We start from the raw sequence: 20,223 nt of genomic DNA, 5'->3' as shown, positions 1-20,223 counted from the left end.
AGTTGATGCTCATACTGGGAAATGAAGGACGCTCCACTGTGCTCCCGGTGTGGATGGTTTCTTTAACCAGGGCTTCGTACAAAAACAATCACAGCCATAGCCTCCGTCTTTCATGTAACTGAAAGAAATGATATTGCAGTATATACAACTTGTACATTGTTGCACCACAAAGGTTAATGTTTGTGTTCATTAGCCTCTTATGGCTTGATTGTAAACAAGGAGGTGGTCAGACCTTAGTCACAAAAAGTCCACTCTCCTCACCAAGTCACCGCAAATATTGCTGTGCCCACTGATGCAATGGCAACTTCTGGTTAGCGTTTGCAGCATCATCTACCTTTAATTTGAGTGCCTTTAGTTTCCTCTGCAGTCTCCACCTTGATCCTTAGTTAGAAGCCACCCTGCTTGAGCTCTAGTTTTAAAATAAAGTGGGGGGTGGGGGGGGGTGGGGGGGGGGTGGGGGTTAAAACACATCAGCATAAATAATACTGCTGACATTAACGGTCGCCCAGCTCCCCGGTGCGACAGCACACCAAGGGGCTCCTTACTCACTTCGGCCTTGGTGCATGGACAGACTGGCAATGCGAGACCTTTTCCGCACCCAAAGCACTGGCTGCCTCTGGGAAAAATACTGTGGTTTCCTCTTGTAGGCAGATTTATTTCTGAGGTAGCTTCAAAAATGCAGGCGCAGGGAGAAGGCTGCCGCTCTTTACTGAGGCATTGTGAAAATGTTTATGGGGCTCCATAATTCAGCCCCACTGGCAATACCAGCAATGGCTTTTTCATTTCCTTGGTGCGTGAGAAATGAAAACATGAGCGGCAGTTCAGTAAAAAACTGGTACAGCCAAGGCTGGGTTATTTGTTCCCTGGCAAACTGTGGTTGCTCTGGATTTAGCCACAGTTTTCCCAGCTGATGTTTTGCAAACCCAGCAGAGGATTCAGCTTTCAAGGCTGTGAAAGTGAACGCAGGGCTGGAAGCCACCCCTGCGCTCACCGGCAGAGAGTCAGGCCGAGCCTCCTTCTTTCAAAAGATGTTGCTGCTCCCAGGACTGCACGGCTGCGGGGGCAGTTCGGAGATGGAGATTTAATCTTTTATTTTTCCCATATGTCATAAGTATGTCATAAGATGATGACAAAATAATAACAAGTTGGTGGCTGCTTGAAACTTTTTTTTAGCAGCTGTGTTTTTAGAATATTATAATTAACCATCCATTTGCCTTAATCACTTTAAGATTTCTAAAATAACTAGGAGCTTACTGTACCTTCCCTCAACATGAAGCTTCCCCATGTGGGGACCATGACTTTATTTTCAGGCAGGGAGGGCAGAAGAAGCAGGGCAGAGCTAGAAACACATAGTCAGGTTTATCAGTAGAAATTGCAGCATAAATTACTGAAATTGCTGTAATAATTTTAACTTACAGCCATCGTACTACAAGCAGGAAAAGAGGTGACATTGTATTTAATCTGCACAATGACTGAGTCGCTTCGCTCGGGCTCGTTTTTGCAAAAATTTAAATCAAGTAAGCGCAGTATTTGTCGGAAAAAAGAAAGGGTGAACTGTGAGTAAAGGGAAAAATATTTGTCGGCTTGCCAGGGAGAAGCGCGATTAAAAGCTGACTGTTAATAAAGCATGTGGGTGACAGGGCTGTCTCACCACGCGGTGCTGGCGCCTGGCTCAGGTAAAAGCAGAGGGCTTTCGCTCAACAACGCACTCCTGTCTGTCAATGTTAGTTTTTTTTTTTTTTTTTTTTTTAAATGACATGTTTTCTTTTGGCAGATGGGAACAAGCCTTGAAGAATAAATTTTTTGGAGGCAGACAAATTGGCTGCCTGGAAATATATGTATTTAGGAACCTGTCGGGTGGCTGTGAGTGTCAGCACCACCCCAGCTGAGCTGGCCAGCACCGCTCCGTGTCTTGCCCACTCCAGCCTCCCCGTGGACCCCCCAAATCCCCAGCCGGCCCCTGCCGGGCCGGAGCAAAAATGACAACTCCGATACAAGATTTGCTCTGGATATTGCTGATATTGCTTTGTGCCTGCCTTATAAAACTTCCCCGTTGGCTATTTCTCCAGCCAGGGGATTTTACCCAGATGAATGTGCTTGCCTCCCTCTCACCGGCTGCCAAAACCCAACTTATCTGTAAGTGGAAATAACGCAGTGGCCCCCGGTCGATCGGAGCCACAATGCTCTTTACGAGAGGAGGCAAAATAAAACCGTTCCCCGTGTTAACAGCTGCGAAAGCCGACGTGCTGAGAGGTTAAGTGATTTGCCGGGTGTGAAGGGGGATGGCGCCCGGCTCACAGGAACCCCGTTTCTGCAGCGATGGGGGTGGCTTGGGGTGGGTGGGCAGCCCCGGGGGGGGACCCCGGACCCCGGGCATCACCACCAGCCCCAGCCCCCCATCACCTCCCCATCCCCACAAGGGCAGCTGGTGGGGGGAACCACCTGCAACACGCCTACCCCCAAACCAGGCGTAAACGAAGTTTCACCAGTGAAAAAATACATTCTTCAAGAATGCCCCCAAAATTAGGTACTGACAGCGGGTGTTGGGTTTTGTGAGCCAGCATCAGAAATAGCTGGCAGCTGGAAAGATTTTTGAACGTCTCAGCAGAGCCTAAACGTTGGAGGTAAGCAAAGGAAGAAGTAGATTAAGCCAAAACCCAGATGCCTTGAAGCCCACATCAGCGCACATACCCAGCACAGCCTCTCGTCTGCCTCGGGACATTTAGGCCTGCTTGCTTAACAAACAAAAATAGGCACCTTTTAAAAGCAATTCAGGATGCCCAAATCAGAGCCTAAGTATCTACACAGTCCTTCAATATAGGTGGTGCAGCATACGTTAATACAGCAGAATAGTTAATTTCTAGAAATGTAATATCTATTGCTGCTTTATTAGAGGAATGTGCGAGACATGAAATGGCTGTATATATGCAGGTAGGTAATAAAAAAGGTACGGTAAAAGGCACACTCAAAAATAGGCAGCATTGTTCCCAGGTTTTGGGGGGTCGATAAAACTGGTAGCAGCTCCCTAGCAGTGGCTTCATCTCCACACTCGCAGTGTGTGTTCTTCACACCTTCCTTCACTGCAAAACTGAAGTATTTAACCCAAAACATACAAACAAATCTGTTATTCTCCTCCTTTATTAACCTTCCAAGTCCTCTGAAATCTCACACGAGGAGAAAGCCCTTCCCTTTTCCTTTGTCTAAGCGAAGGGGTTTCAACTTTACATACAAATAGACATGTGCATATGTGTAAAACCTATCCGTGCAATCAGACACATGCAGCTCACTCTTTCTCCTTCTCTATAAATATATATACACATATGTATATCCACAGATATACAGGCATGTGTGCGTATGTGTGTGTACAAAGAGAGAGAAAAAGACTCTCAGAAAATGAAAGACAAATGTTAGAGAATGATATTCCCAAGCCCTCAAATCCCTAATCATGAGTTTGATGCAATATTTGCCCTAATGGGAAATGATAACTGGCACTATTCCAAAGCAAACCTCGAAGAAAGGAGCAATAAAAAAGGAAAATGCTAGCTTGGCAGTTAAAGAAAGAGGAGCCGAAGCGAGAACTGCTGTCGGAGATAATAAAGAATTAACCACAAACCCCTTTTCTATTAAGCACAAAAAAGGATATTAAAATAACATGCCCCCTCCCTAAATGTTTCAAGGCTTGTGTCATGCTTTGCTGCGCAGCTTCCCCGGGACGTTCTGAGCCACAGGGCTGCAGCCCCGTGCAACCGCCTCCCCAGCCTCCCCTCTCGTGCGAGGAAGGCTGCTCCAATCCAACGCACAGCAACTCACTCACAATCACGCTCCTATTTTTTTCTAACTTACACACTATGTTCCAAATCTTGCCCTTTTGAAGGAGAGGGAACATGGTCGCAGCCCGTGACCATGTGGACCTTCCAGAACCGGCTGTGATAGAGCAGTTCTGATGGGCTCCCTCTCCCCGTGGCAGCCTATGCATTGCGAAGCCCGCTGTACAATGCAGCTTTGCTATGTTATCCATGCCATCCATAGGCACAATGACATCTATTCAGTATACAGTGAGTCTTAGTGCTCTGTTTTCTGGCTATTGTGGCAAACATCAGTGCTTTTACCTTCATGTTTTTATACTGACTTTTACATTCGGGGCATTTTCTCACTTTAAAAATTATATGTGATCAATTACACAGAAAGTGCCACAGATCTGGGACAAAAAATTGGTGCAAAAAACCCCTGAATCAACATCTGCTAGATATAGGAAAGAAGAAAACAGAAGGGATGGCTATGAGTCAGGAGGCACTCTTCCATACAGTACGCCCCTTGGGAGCCTACTGGGACATCCCGTAACATTACCAACACACAGAGACACTGCTGTCTGCTGAGTTTTGTTTGACTGAGGGTAATAGGCACTGCAGGAGAAGTGGAGCTGATTCCCAGTGCATGTGTGCCTCGGCACCGGAGATGCTCTCGTGCAGTGCTCCACAGGCAGGGACGTACCAGACGGCCCTAGATCAACACAATTTCTGTCTGGTCTCATGATGTGCAGGGTTTCGGTAACCGATTTTGACCATTTTGTGACTACCCAAACCATTTTAACAGCAAGATCCAACATAAACATCCCTTGACATTTCCACCTCAACTAAATACCAGATTTTACTATGGCAATTTTAAATTTGCAAAAGAAGCGGTACTCAGTGCACTACAGACCCAACAGGCTGAAGTTACCCCTTTATATCAAGTCAAAGAAACCCTCAATAACCTTATATTTCAAAGCCATTATGACCTGACTTTGGTTCATTAGCACATAGGGAGGCATTAATCACGCGGAGTAATGAAATGTAACAACTCCTTTGGTACTTTCTTATTATCTGGGTCTTTAATATGCGGTTTGACAAGAGCTAGACTGTAGCAGCTCTAACAGGGTTTTGTAGAGCCAGTGCTTGCTTGTGCACTAGGAGCGCCCCGAACCCAAAATGACACAAGCCAAAAAGATGAAGACGCAGTAAGGAATTGCTAAGAGTTTATCGCAAATGTTAAATGAAGTACATCTGCCAGTAAGAGCTTATTTAAAAAACCAATGTGTATATTGCATTGATCTTAGCCACTAAGAGGGTAAAACCTTTAGAAGGGAAAAAAAAAAAAGCCCACCTGTACAAGACATTTTTAAAACCTGAATGCCTTGCTCTTTTAGACTTTTAAAACTCTTTGTGAAGGAGATATATAATCCACAACTCAGGAAACTACTAGTGCAATCTATCTTTCAGAGGCAAAAATCAAAACTCCCTCCTGAGTTATGCAAGTGCAGAAAAGCAGAGTTAAACATCAGCTGCTTTTATCTGAGTGCCTAAATGTAAAAATACTTAACCAGAATTATACCAACTATTACATGGTTTAAAAGCTGATCGTTTGTATGCCAGTACCAGTCTAGTTTAATTTCTAAGCTGAGCTTAAAAAAAAAAGACCAATAAAGGTGTAGGTGGAGAGGTTTAAAAAATAACTACTGGAAATGGTGAGCCAAGATCTTCAGAACAACTTGTCTCTGCCTGAGGTACAGGCAGGCTGGTTTTTAGATCAGTCACCTACAACTGTGGTGTCATGAAGTGGAAAAATACCACCGAGAGTCATTTTTAGCAAAGAACACCAACAGCTCCTCTCACATTTGCATCCAGTGAAACTCTATTCCAATTAGATTCATTGCCAAATTGTAAATTCTTATTTGATTTATCAATCACAATTTTATATTGTTAATTCATATGTTCATTAGACAAATCTATCCCTCCAAGGTAATCACTTAAGGTACTGCTGGCACGTGAACATGCACAAATGGATAATTCTTAATGACCTTCCAAGTTGACATATTTTTGGCATCAGTTTTCTGTATCCTAATTTCAAGCTGCCTCTCTGGTGTTATCGTAGGGCTGACTCCACTCAAGAAGGACTTGCAATTGGAGGTCTCTAGTAAGGTTGTTCCCACCAGATAGCAGCAGAACAAGGAACAATTGAAATTACCCCCTTGGAAGAAACCCCCATATTTCCAGCTGGGGAAGTCAGTAAGTAGTCCTCTATTTCAGCAGCCTTGGAGGAGAAAACATTCACATCGTACAATTTGAGCGGGTTTGTGACTTTTTCAGTTTTTCCACAGTAAAGAATTTTTGGCCAACAGATGCTTGTTGGAAAAAAAAAAAAATTTGGTAAATATAGGTCATCCAGGCTACTGTTCTGCCGGCTGGTCCACACGTTGCCCTCCCACAAGGCCAGGCCAATATCACAGATCTTCTACTGCAGGTTAATGTGGTGCAGGTGGGTCACAGACCAATGTACACATGGCATAGCCATCTATTGCAGACGTGCAACAGAGGAGCTCACACTCTTTAGACCTGTAGATGGATCCATCGCTGGCTGTGGACACCAGGTTTGCAGCATTACAGAAGGATTAGGTCAACTATTAGAAAATGCAGGACTGTTTTCCATATTCTCAATTTGATAGATGGGATTTGCCCAGCTGAACGACCATTATTCACAGTGATACCCAGACCCCACGAGACCAGCTCTCTCCACGCAGGCATTATCCCCACTGGGGCTGCGTGGGGTCGCTATCCCCAGCCTCACACTCTTACTGCTGCTCATCCAGTGCCATGAGAAGGGGGAAAAAAAAGGCGGTGTCTTAAACGCGGGGTTTCCAGGGCTGCCAGTGTTTCCACAGTGCTTCCCAGAGCAGATCCAGGCAAGGAAAGAGCAATTTCTGGCATTTCCCAGAGTCTACAAGAGACGGGAGGAAGAAGTGGGGGGAAAAGCTGGGGTAGACACACTGCCACTGTCCACTGAGGTTTGGAAATTGGCTTTTATGGGTTGGGAGGCAGGCTGGGAAGGGAGTGAGATGGGACGGGAGAGAAAAGCGCCGGGAAAGAGCCTTTCCCCAGCTGACGGCCGACACGACCGGCCCAGACCCTCAAGAAGGAGCCGCTGGGGCGAGAGGCAGTGGGTCGCAGAAGAAGCTGGCAGGGGCCTGCGTGGGACCTGCGTCCCCTGCGCGCGGCAGGCTGCAGGCAGCGCCCAGCTGCCTCCGAAAAGTTGAAGAAAAGAGTTTGCATCCCTTCCTCAAAAGCACAGCTCGGGTTGCAAATCCAAATGTATGGACAAAATGTAAATGCATTGTGACAAGCTGTACGGAGAATCAAAACAAGGAACAAGGAGCGTATGTTTCTTTTAGAGAAATGTCCTTTATCTTGCAGGCAGAACGAAGCGTGTGGCATTCAAATGTTAAGATTTTTACACACTTTCATGAAATACTAAAGAGAAACCAAAAAAAAAAAAAAAAAGAAAAAAGAAAAAAAAAAACGACAAGAAAATAACCCAAGTCCGTGTCACTTCTCAGCTAGTTTGGTTATTGCTGCTCCTGAGTACTGTAACATATGCACTTTCCCTTTTGAAAATGTATCAAAGTTGTTATTTTGGGGGTGGGATAAACTCTTACCCATGCATATCTTATGTTTCGAAGCCAAGAATGCTTAAGAACCTGCTCTGGATCCGCACATCAGATGCATAACTGATTAGTGACAAGTGACACAGAAACAGAGAATGTGCTGTGTTACGATGAATAATAAACACGCGCAATTTATGCAGGCAGAGCGAGCGGGGAGATGGCATCCTGCACTTTTTCCATATAAATAATGTGAATCTCTCGGCAATGGAGCCAGGCCGACCGGGGAGTTTCTGCAGCCCGCCAGCCACGCAAGCCGGCGGGGAGCAAAGCGGGGACAGGCGAGGAGGGGTCGCCCACGAACAGGGCTGCTTCTGGTTTCCTATGGGTCATTACAGAATAAACCGATGGCAATTAGTTGTCTCTAAACTAGAATCAACACAGGAAAAAGATTCACAGTGGGCAAAATTTTTCACTCTCTGGGAGAAAGGAGCTTTTAGATAAATGAAAAAATCTCACTGAAAAATATTCGTATCATTTTCTGCTTCCTGGGTTTCTGGAGAACATCACTACAGTGTCCGCTGTAAAAAAATTGCCTTGCAATAGGATTGGTGACGCCTATCTGAAAAAGCAAAAAATAATTAATTTTTGAAGGAACAAACTCAGTTTTTAGATGAAGTTTCTCCAGAAAAGGTGAGCACGCACCCTTGGGAGGCTGGCAGGGCTGGGGAGAGCTGGCAGCAGGGTTTCCCAAAGGGCCGTGGTGTACCTGGCTGGCACCTTGCCACTTTTGCATTTTCCATTAGCAAAACCACACATAACCCCTAAAAAAACCCCAAATGCCAAAGCCAGACAGACATTTGTCCTTAGCCCAGCTCCGGTGTTTTTCCTCTTATGTTTTTCCTCTTGTGTGCATCCACCATGCACAAACACCAGAGCCGCGGGGTGATGCAGAGGCGTCCTCCCTCGGCCTCGCATCCCTCGGCCTCGTGCTCAGCCGGGGGGACAGTCCCTGGCCGGGCATGGGGGCTCCTGCAACGTCCCCGCTTTGACGCCTGCTTTCCTCTGCCCCTTACTGCCCTCCCACAAATGAGCCACCCTCCAGGGAAAAGAGAAAGGTTTTTTGGTTGGTTTTTTTTTTATTAAAAAAAAAAATACCCCAAATGCACCTGCTACTTAACTCTGCACATTTTTTCCTGGCTGTCCTGGCCTGCCAACTCCGAACAAGCTTTTCTCTCTCATTTTTACACTCTCTCTACACTTCCAGAAATGTACGCACTTGGATAAAAGTAGAACTGAGAGAGGAAAATGCATATTCTGTTAGATTTTAAAAAAAAAGTTGAAAAAAGTGTCTAAAAGATGGATGCGTAAAGCAATCATACCCATACTTTAACTCTGGGTTTGAGTTATATAAACTGAACTGTGGTAATTACCAAGCTCCTCCAGATTAATAAACAATTACCATAGTAACTACACCATCATATGAAACCTATGCTCATGAATTTTTAAAGCATAAATGGAAATACACGCTGGATGAAAAAGTCTCCTATTTATTTTGTTCCTGGAAGACAAGGGAGACAGATCCATTAAAGGATCTCGTCAAGTTATTTCTTCCTCCGCTGGTTCCTGCAGCCACACTTCGGACAAGTGCCATATATTATGTACTAACTAGGAAAGTCCATTACGCAGCACAGGGCTGTGGGCTGGCGAGCACGGGGGCTGACCTCACGCCCCGCTCCCCCGGCAGCCCCAGTGCTCTCACGCCTCGTTTCCCCGGAGGGTTTTAGCTGACGTGATGCACCCCTTTATTTGCCAAAATGTAAGGGGTTAGTCGGCACAGCAAGTTGCCCCCGTTTGCCCAATGGGCTGTTTCTGTTTTTCTTATGGATAACATGTGAGAGAAGCTTTCAGGTGGATGTTGCACGACCACATGTAGGAAAGGCATCCTCACCAAATATTTGGTAAGCAAACTACCGTGAGACAATGCACACATCCAAATCTAGCCTTCCACAGCACGGTGTGATCGAGCCTGATTTCCAACATACCCACCAGCGTCCCGCCGAGGTGACCCTACCGCAGGGCACACCGCAGCCTGATTTTCCACGAGTGGAAAAACCCAGCGTGGGCTGCTCTCGTGCCGGCGCCTCGCCCGCGGCGCCGTGCCGGGCACGTGCATTCAGCCGCCGGGAAAGGGCTTCGCTGGAGCCCCTGTGCCTCCGCGCGGTCTGACCCCGCCGCGACAGAGGCAGCGAGAGTGGGCAAACGCTCCGGGCAGAGCAGCGCTAAACCAGGCGCGGACTCCTGTCGTGTGCCAGCTGGCAACACGGACCGCCCGGCAGGAAGGGTGTCTCGATCCGGCGTTGCCTTTCCTCCCGAAGCCCAAGCGGAGCAGCCCATCAGCACTGCCCCACGTTCCTCCTGTCTCTGAGCCGATCCTGCCAAAAAAACGTGCCAAAACGTGCCCTCGCTTCCTTGCAGGAGGCATCAACGATTAAAAGCGGTTTATGAGATGCACCCGAGGTCATTAAAAAAAAAAAAAAAAAAAAAAAGGCTTTCTCCTCCACCAGCGTCAACTCTTGTATTTTACTATCACAGACGAAAATCTCGTTTGAAAGCTTGCACCCTTATTTCGAAGCTTTAACACAGCTGAGCCTGGCTTTACTGCACCTCGCAATTTGTTTCTAACATGTAAAAAGAAACATATCAAAATGCCAAATAACAAGATTATATATCAACCTGTTGATAATTCTGACAGGAAAGCTGAAAAGCAGCACTGAGTTAAAAAGTACTGTTCAGCGTTTGCAGTAATAGTTTAGAACATGAGGTGAGACCTCTACACTTCAAGTTTGAGCCGCTTACTTTTGATAATTTTGATGAGCTGAAATAATATCCCCCTTTTGTAAGAAAGTATTTCTTCAGACACTCTGAGAGTTAGGAAAGCCATTAAATCCTTGTGGATTGAAGGTAGAAAAATAAATTGTATGTATTTTAGACTTTGAATGATCTTCCTATAGCAATTTTCGGGAAAAAAACCTATGAAGAATTCTGCAATTTTAATCTCCTCAGTAGCTTCCCATTACTAAACAAGCAGAACGCCACAGTACAAATGTGGATGTTACATGTCATCTTGATCTGCTGCTTTTTTCTTTCATTAAAGCTTTAATGCAGCAATTATGGCTACGTTGCCCTATAAAAAAAGGAAAAGGCAGTTTACTTTAAAAAGTGAAATTGCATAGCCTACTATTTAATTATACACAAATGTAAATGGCCTATTTTTCCATAACTGGTTATTACAGCACTGTTTTACTTTCTGAGTTTTCACAATCTCTAAAACCTACAACGCTTCCTGCTATATAATTGTTTTGCTACATTATTGTTTTCATCTTATTTTTTCTTTTAATGCGAGTGCAGCGGGATAAATCTTGGTTTTAAGCCAGCCAGTACTTCATCTACTTAAGCTTTTATAGATGAAGATTGCTGTAATTATCAGAATACCCGCTTATTTCTGAAGTATTATCTTGGCAACCTGCTGGCATTTACAACCAATTAACAAGCTTTGCCCATTAGTTGCATAAGGGGTATCACAGAGTAAAGCCATTGTGTGCTAATTTTCTATTTTAGATAATCAGTTTTCAGAGTAAAGCCATTGTGTGCTAATTTTCTATTTTAGATAATCAGTTTGGCCATCCAAAATGGAAAGGGGAAGAAAAGAAAGGTTTGACACCCAGTGGCAGACATGTAAAAATGACTACATGCCTTCCAGAGACAAAGGTATCCAGCGACTGCATGATTGCTTCACTGTCGTCACCACTGGGTTTTAAGTATTTATTCCCTTTGTCTCTTTTGGAAGAGAAAATAGAAAGTACGGCTTCCGCAAAGTAATCATGTCCTCTTTTTATTTTTTAAACAGACTAGCTTCTCCCTCTGTCCTTTCGGGCTTGTAATTTCACCAAATTGTACAAGTGTTAAACACGATTTCTGGGGAAAAAAAAAAAAAAAGGGGGAAGAAAAAGCAAGCGAGAGAAAGAAACCTGGCCACCGGTGGAAATCACAGCTTTCCTCTCCTAATCACAGGGGCCGAGCAGAGCCTTTGCACCGAAGGCAGCCACTCTCGCTCGCCTTGCCGGCACCGCGCTTGGTTAAAGCCATGTGCCAGCTGGGGGGTTTTAACCAGGCGCCGCTATTAGCAAATGGGCTCCCGGCCGTCCTTTGGTTCCCGGCTGCTGAGCTGCGTGCCAGCCCTGGCCGTCTTCTCCCCCGCCCTGGAGGGTTTGGGGCAGGGAGACCCCCGGCACAATGCTGGCTCAGACGGTAATGCTGGGCACTTCTCTCTGAGGAGAGGGGAATAAAAAGCTGTGAGAGTTTGAGGGATTTTTTTAAGCCTGAACCACTGGTTAAGGCACTGTTTGCTTTCCCTGTTGCCTGGTGCAGAGCAGGGAAGACGCATCGCCATGCAGGTGCCCTGGGCGGGAGGATGCTCCTGCCTGTGGCCACAGTGCTGCATGCTCACAGCAACCCCCGAAGTGCTCGGCCCCACCAGACCCATCTCCAGGGCGGCCCCACAAGCACCCCAGCCCCACTTTGCTGCCCCATCCACACAGCCTTTAGCTGGGTCCTGCCTCGAGCACGGGCACCGTACCACAAAGCCGGCACAACAGGGATGTGGGCACAGCCTGCTCCAGCATCCCAAATCAGCAGTGCCCTGCCCCTGCCCGCCCACCGACCCCGCACCACGCCAGCCCATGCCTTCGCCTTCCCACCCCATCCCTGCTGCCCGGCCGGCACCAGGCACGAGGCTCCGTCTTCCTCGGTCTCCCGCTGACCCTGGGCCGTGAGCTCGGCCTTTCTCTGCATCTCCGTCCCATCCTGCCCGCAGCAGCCGGGACCGTAAGGGTCCCCTCCGTGCCGAGGTTCGTCCCGCGCTGCGGGCAACGGGCAAAACGGGGCTCTGATCCTGCCCAGGCTGCCTCAAGGTAAATAACGACGATGAAACGATTATGCTGGAGGCAGCAGGGCTTGCCCATCTAATTGTATATAAAATTAGATGTTAGACCTGGTATAGATGCCTGCGTTTTGTAATAAGGATAGAAACTAATCAGTTTAAAGATGAGCGCAGTCCTTAAAGCATGGTTAGATCCCATTTACTCCATTGAACAGAACGGGTGGATGGTTCATGTTGTAAAATGGTTTTATAAAATGTAGCGAACTGTACAATGACGTGTTTTATTTGCCTCCTGTGGTTTAGATTCATATTTTGCTTTAGCATAAGTTAAACAAAATTAAGACTATGATTATACTAAGAGGATGCAGCCAGTAAAGTAAAGATAGAAAATGTTGAACTCCTCGAAGTCGTAAAGAATTATCAACTGTGCAATTAGTAAAGATGGAACATATACACTGAAGTCTATTAAGTCATAAATGAATGAGAAAAATGTTGTGCTTGGCAATTTGATGTGTATATTTGTCTTAATTATTTTAAATTAATTGCTATTGGCTACAATCATTAGAAAATTTAAGATTTAAGTAAGGTACAGCACAAACCCCCTCCTGTAAAATGAATCTAGTTATACAGCCAAACCGTTTTTTTAATTATTTAGGCTACTGAAAAGGAAGAATTAAGAAGGATCAATGAGCAGAGTGCTGGGGACAGCTCTGAGCTCCTCACAGCCTGTCTCCAGCAATGCTGCCCCAGGCTTGAATGCTCTGAAGCCCCTCCACCGCTGGCAGGGAGCACAGATTCCCCAAGCACCCCTCTCTCCTGCCGGCTTCAGCAGCACGAGAGGTCACAGATGTCCCCTTTTTGGGCACCTCTGTACAGTTATGCCCCTAGACATGGCCTGGCCGCACGGCTGCTCGCAGCCCCTGCAGCGGGGCAGCACACCGTCAGCCCAGGCACCACCAGCAGAAGGCTGTTGGCATTATCCCTCTGCATGGTCACGAGAAGATTATTGTTGAAATGGAAAAAAAAAAAAAGAAAAAAAAGCGGGTTTCTCCCCATCTTTCACTCCTGAAGGACCCTTGAGAGATGAAGCTTATCCCAAGCTAAAGGAAAACATTTTTGTGAATGATATGTGGTGTAAGTAAGGACCCTACCAGTGTAGCTAAGGCACGCTGTGTGCCCCGTCTCAGCCGGCGGCAGGGAGCAATGCCCCGCAGAGGTCTCCTCATCCCGCTGGAGGAGCCCTCCCCGGCTGCCGGCGGGGCACTGCGGCACAGCTCCTGGCACCAAAGGGCCGGTGGGACAACGCTGCTGCCTCTTGTCAGGCACTGCACCGTCTTCTTGGGGGGCTTTCAAGATGCTACAACTAGCCAAGGGTAGGAATTGAATGAGGCAATGGGTCTTGTCCAAAAGCGAGCATTTCAGAAAAGCCAGCGTGTTTTTTTTCTGATGTCTTGGAAATTAAAAGTTTCTATCTCCTGTTCCGAAATGTGATTTGGAGATCACTTGTAGTCACATTTCATTTCCTTTTCAGAATAAAGGTGATTAAAACCATAAGACAGATATCAGAAGGTATGCCCTTTTTCCCAGGTTTCCGTTTTGCTTTCAAGAAAAAAAGGAAACCTGTATTTTTGGGGAGTTTCTTTCAAAGTCTCAGGTGAAAAAGCAGTTATTTGCCCAGTTCTAATTAAGCCATTCCCAGTCAAGATTAGAGTGTCTGAACAGCCTTACCAAGATGATGACAGGGACAACTAGAAAATGGGTGAGCAGAGAAACCCTCACTAGGGAAATGAAACAGTACAAAAATCCCCATTATACGTTCTGCATCTGCAAGGAAAGAGGCACGTTCCTCCAGGACTCTAATCTCCATCGCTAATATTATTATTAAATATTTACGTACCACCCTAAGTTTGCACGACACTTTACAGAGATAAAAGATGCTCTCTTTGCACTGAAGATCTTACAGCCTATGACAGACAAACAAAGAGAGCAAAGTTAGCAGAAAGAAGACATGATGAAGATTAAGAAATGGATCTAATTCTGGTGACCCAAAAGCATTTTTAAATTGTAACACAGCATGGGACTAGGGCTGAGGAAAGCTAGCAGCATCGGGGCCCATTTTGCTATTAGTGGCCAGCTGACCACCTTTCAAACTCACAGTGGTTGTGTGGACCTATTTCCCAACAGCCTTGACCCCAAACAAAGAAAATAACGGCATCCTGTAACCTTTAGAAAAATACTTTTTTTATCTGACTTGTCTAAGGAAGAGAGAACAGTTCAGCAGTGTGTTTTCCCAGGCTGCACAAGTGGGAGAAAGGCCGGTACGCTGCACCACTGAGCTGAAAACAGAAATAAGAGTTGCTCAGTCCTTCAGCTTGGGTTTCCTCTATGTTGCTTAGTTCCCTCACTTCATTTTCTTTTCTGACAGCGCAACTAGACCGCCCCAATGAATTCAGCCTTCCCTGCCAGACACACGCGACTGGGGCAGCTCTGGCCTTCAGCTGTGGGGTGAAGCGCTGCAGCAGCAGGAAAACAAAGCAGCGAAGGGGGAGAAATGGGAATACTCAGCACAACTCTACCTGCCTGGGGCGTGTGGCGGACTCCTGTCCGGCACAGTACAGGGGAATACACCTCTGCAGAAATGATGCTAAAAGCCCCTCACTTGAGGGTAACGCTCTTTCTATGAAGTCTGTAAAATAATTTAATGTATTTTAATGCAGACGTCGTTAACATCTTGGGTAGCCAAGCCAAGCCCAATGCTAAACTGCTGTAGGGGAATGCCCCTCTGCTGCCTTTTCCTCTCGGCGCGGAGGGGAGCTGGTGGGGCAAGCAGGAGCCAAGCCTGCTCTGCAGCAGCTCTGCCCCCCTGCAGCGCCGCAGGGCCCGACCCCAAAACCCCTGGGGCTAGGGGGACTGTGGAGGTGGCGGCAGCAAGGGCAAGGCCACTGGGCTTGGGGACAGCAAGAGGCAGATGAAGAGGGGAGGTGCCGGCACCTCCAATGGAGGGGGTCTGGGTGCCCCAGCTCAGGGGGCAAAGACCCCTTCTGGGTCCCCACCACCCACCTACTATTTTCCTTCACAAATTTGGTGATCAAGAAAAAGAATATTTCTCCTTTTTAAATTTTTAAAAGTAATGCTAGGCTAATCAATGGCAATGGGAGCTTTCCCCAGGTTTCCAAGAAGAAATACATTTGTAGACGGACCTGAGCCATCGTGCAGAGGGAAGCAGCAGCACTCATTGTATCACCTGAAACAACAATGGGCAGGACATGCAGAGCAGATGAAATGTAGTCTAAGGCATATAGCAACATATATATCTGCAGACACACGCATGCACACACGCATACATATGCACATATATATATATATATATATATACACACACACATTTACATGCTCCTAACAATTCAGTTAGATAAATTTGCTTTGGCTATTCCATTATTTAACTATAGTCCTTGTATAGTACTTAAAGAATCAGGTTAAGCATTCTGCATTAGGTATACAAACAGTGGTGCTTTACCTCCACATGGGTGTTGTGAGACTTTAATTAATGTTTGTAAAGTGCTTTCAGATCCCCAGAAGAAAGGCACTATAGAAGCGTGAAGTCTGATTATTTCACAGCATACAAAAGTAGAGGTGAAAAGAAATATTCTCCTTACACATAAAACTACTGATCTCAACTCCTGCATTTAAGAAACCAAGATATTAAGAAAGAAAAGAATTCTGACCATGAACCTACTTCAGGCTTCCCCTTTGCCTTTTTCATCTGATTTCTGGTTGAGTGAAATAATAAACTATTGTATTGCTGTAAACTCTTTGTAAGTAGATTTGACTAAGACAACAGAGTTCAGTGCCAGCAGCTACTCTGATCATTCTTTTAAATGGAAATTTACCGTCTGCTGCATCACATGGAAAAAATATAGAACTATTTTTCACAGCTTGTTCACTGAACAGATTATTGGAGGGAAGAAAAAATAAAAAGGCTTCATTTTCTACAGATCCCAAATCTCAGCGTAGAAAGTCTTGGCAATTTCCTTTTGAGAGGAGACAGATTTCACTTTCACATTGATTTAACAATGAGAAGTGCATCCAAAATGGGGGCCTGATTCTGAACATTCAAATGTTTAGCCGTGGTTGATTCAATAGCTTATCTATGGGAGCAAAATTACTCACATCCATAAGTCTATGTAGGATCTGGTCCTAATATAGAACCAGTTCTTGATGTCATAAAATCTTTTTAACAGCATCTTGTGTTACATTTAATTTATATCACATGGCCTCATAAAATAAGATAAAAGCTTGTAAGTCTAAAAGTCATATAAAGAGGATGGAAAAAAAAAAAAGTCCTACAATGTATTCGTGTTTATTAAGTATTGTCTTCATGCAACTTATAGAGTTTTAACTCCAGAATTTCCAAATTTTTTCTAATCCTAATAGCAGTCAGCAAGAGCTGCCAGTGCGTAATATAAACAGATTACAATACACATGCTTTTTGGAGAAGAAAGTCCTTCCCAAAGCTCTCTCCCAGCCAGGTCGTCCCTTTTAGCTCGTGCTAGCAGCACAGAGCTTTACAAAGGCGCCTTACCAGCTTACCTCGTGCCTGGGCAGGGCACAGGCAGGGAACATCCCTGCCCTCCCTGGCACCCAAGCAGTACAGCTGTGTGGTCTAACCTCCAAATTTAGCCCAGGAAGCTCCAGGGTGACAGCCGCGAGAAACACCGGCTTGCATCAAACATGGTTTAAACTGGTGGTGGCCTAAAGAGTGCACAAGCAACTCTCCAGTTCTCCTATTCTTAAATACAAAGAAAGGCTCCAAACAGAAAAGTCTGTAGCAGAAAAACCTTTTTGGAGCCAAAGGCGGCCTCACCCTTCTTTAAATGGAGGTTACAGAGCACCTTCCCTCCACCACTGAAAATGCGCTTTCTGCTTAGGTCCCAGGAGAGGAAGGCAAGGACTGCAGCCACGTGCCCCAGGATCGAGGGTGAGCTCACCTGCAGCCAGGGGGAGATGGCCAGGAGGTCCCAGGAGGCATCCATGGTAGCCCCTGGGGTGTGAGAAGGAAAGTAGGTCCATGGGTGTAGCTTGGCACCCACAAATTCCCCACGGAAAAGAGGATCATTTTCCAATCTTTGAGGGATGACATTTCTGGATGCTGGAAGGTAAACGAATTCAGGGACGCAAGTCAGGAGGTGAATCTTGGTCTGCCTTTAGGGCTCCCAAAGGTGTGTGTGCATCTGGGAGGTGAGGTGCTCCTCCAAGATTGGCAGTGGGGCAACCAAATGCCAAATGGGGCAACTTCCGACTCACAGTATGGGTCCTTTACTTGTGCAAGCGTACAATAGAAATCGTTATAAAAGTGCCTTCAGCATCTCAGAGCATGTCAGTGACTTCAGAGGGCTACTGGTATGAGTACTTATTTGCCAACAAGAAAAAAATTTGTACAAATAAAAAAACCCCAGTGCCCTGGTTCTGATGCCTAGGAGTGAGCATCATAACAAGTTAAGGGTATGCTACATTAAAAAAAAAAAAAAACAAAAAACAAAAAACAAAAAACTAACAACCAACCAAAAACCCTAAAAGAAAAAAGTTGCCCTTTTTTTCAGCTAACATTTCCTTAGTTTATCAACGATAACAATTACTGTAAGAAAATTATGAGGTCTTACCTCATGCTGCTGCTAGTAAAATGGTTTCACTACCAGAAGGCCATCACAGACTGGCACTGTTTTAGGAACCAGCAGCAGACCCATCGCCTTTCCTCCAGGAAGAACAAGCCAGAGGCAAACCCGGGGGTAACGTGGTAAGCAAACACTGCGCTTCCAACCTAAGCCCTGGAAAAGAAAAGTTACTTTTGATGAAGTAAAAGGATTCCTGAGGACAACTTTCAGTAAAGATAAACTTTAACCACAATCTGACACGACAGCCGATAAATAGCTTCAAGATAATCGCACATACCTCTTTGGTAGGCAGTGGTCTAACCCAGGCAGAGATGCTTTTAGAACATGGCTGTTCTCACCAGCCCTTGATATTTTTCTTGTGATCCAGGCAACATCCACATTGAAAAACCTACGCCACAGCTGTCAGGGCTTCTCTCCAGCAGATAATTAAATTCCAACTCTATTGCCATTGTGACAAGTGAGCTCAAGTTTAGCGATACCATCCCTGCCAACCGAACAAGAATTAGAGCCATCAGCTGCATAGTCGTTAATCGCTTTGCTGAAAGAAGAGGTGTCTGCAGTACTTACTCGCATCCTCCCAGGGTAGGTGTTCAGCCTCCAGGAGATATCTGACAATAGCATGAGTACGTCTCAAGGGATGATTGCGTTTGGATCAGTGTGCTTACGCAGGAAGGCCTGGCAAAAATGGAGCAAGTCAACAAGTTTAAAGGACTTCCAAGATCTCTTCCAAACCAGAGAAAGGCAGGGTTTAGCTTGGGCGGTCGCATGGTAGGGTTTTGCTAAATGCAAAAGGTGAAGCCGTTGGCGTTTTCGCCTATGGATTGCCCTCTTGAGTTGCTCTTTCAGGTAAAGAGTTTTTCCTCTCCATTTGACTGCAACATGCACATCCCATATTTTTGCAGATATGTCTACTGTCCTTAGAGTATAGCTTTCAAACGGAGCTTACCCATCAAAAATCAGACTGCACATTAGCTAGGACCTATTTAACTCCCTAATAACTGCTTTTTCATAGCTATCTTACTTCATATGTAAATGTGTTATTTCTAGGCTAGTTATTGAACTACCCAATTTTAAGTACAGCTAGAGGAAAACTGTATTTTTTTCTCACAAGAGAAGAATACTGCTTCATTGCTAGCATTCCAGAGAGACTCCCTCAGTTAATATAGGGTGACCATGTCTCACATTTAAGTATTGCTTGAGCCATACCTGTTCCCTTGCTTTGCCCGTTGCTCAAGTGTTTAAAGCTAGTGTTCCTGCTGCAGCAGCTCCATGGAGGCCGCTGTGGAGATCGCAGTTACAGAGGCGTACATCTGCCTCCGACGTGCTGTGCCAGCCGAAGAACAGCTCAGACCCCACACAGGCTCCAAGCTCTCACCCGGTACACAGGAGGAGGTATATATGGCCTCCGGGGAAGCACTCCAGGAGCCTACTGCTAAGCCAATGGCCAGAAAATGCAGCATATTTGAGAAGGAAATTAAACCTGACTCTCCCACCACCTCAACAAATGGCTCAACCAGCCTGCTATAAAGTCAGTCTCTTGGAAGTCTCTCCATCCCCTTTTAAAACCGAACACGAGCACACACTTTCCGAATCAAACCTGGCTGCCCCAGGCCGGGGGACGTCAGCATCGGCAGCTGACTGGGGAGGTCTGAGGCTTGACAGCACCTAAATATTGGGTGTAGAGACTTAAAATTGTGGCTAAATAGGTTAGCCCCTTTCTAGATCTCATCCTAGGCTCCCAAAGGCTGAGTTTATTCATCACCCTATGTGCTTTGCTTGCAGCATTGGCTTCCCTGCTTGTCAACACGCCGATTTCTGAATTCTCAGTGCAAAGGAAGCCTTTCATGGTTTGGCATCCTCTTATATGTTTATGCTTCTCAAGATATATTCTCTAGCCAAGTCTTTAAGTTCTTACATTAGTCCCCAAGCCCAGACATCAATCTGTTGCTGATCAGGTCTTTTCACATCATGCTGCTTTTATCTGGAATGCTGTTTTTGATGCTTCCAGGGAAGCTCTGGCTGATGTTTTTAAGAATGTGGTTAATTTTTTTTTTTCCTTTTTGTTTAAAATGACACTTGAGCACAGCTATTTCTTTTAACCTTTTGCTTTTACTGTAAGACTTTAGCAAGAAATTTGCCTTATAAATGCTATTATACTGGGGAGGTCCTGATTTGCATCTTTGTCCTTGGATAGT

At 45.7% G+C, this 20,223-nt stretch overlaps 1 long non-coding RNA gene across 1 annotated transcript; it reads right to left on the bottom strand.

The window, feature by feature from the left end:
* Positions 1–352: 352 nt before the first annotated feature.
* On the bottom strand, positions 353–18,417 carry LOC115343314. Its single transcript, XR_003924073.1, has 3 exons — positions 18,306–18,417; positions 18,017–18,181; positions 353–409 (listed from the first exon to the last, which is right to left on the bottom strand). It is a non-coding gene; the product is annotated as an uncharacterized LOC115343314 (long non-coding RNA).
* Between the last annotated feature and the right edge of the window lie 1,806 nt (positions 18,418–20,223).

Source organism: Aquila chrysaetos, chromosome 6, assembly GCF_900496995.4.
Source record: "Aquila chrysaetos chrysaetos chromosome 6, bAquChr1.4, whole genome shotgun sequence".
Taxonomy (NCBI): domain Eukaryota; kingdom Metazoa; phylum Chordata; class Aves; order Accipitriformes; family Accipitridae; genus Aquila; species Aquila chrysaetos.
Note: the sequence above shows the minus strand (reverse complement) of the source record. Positions and strands in the feature narration are given on the sequence as shown.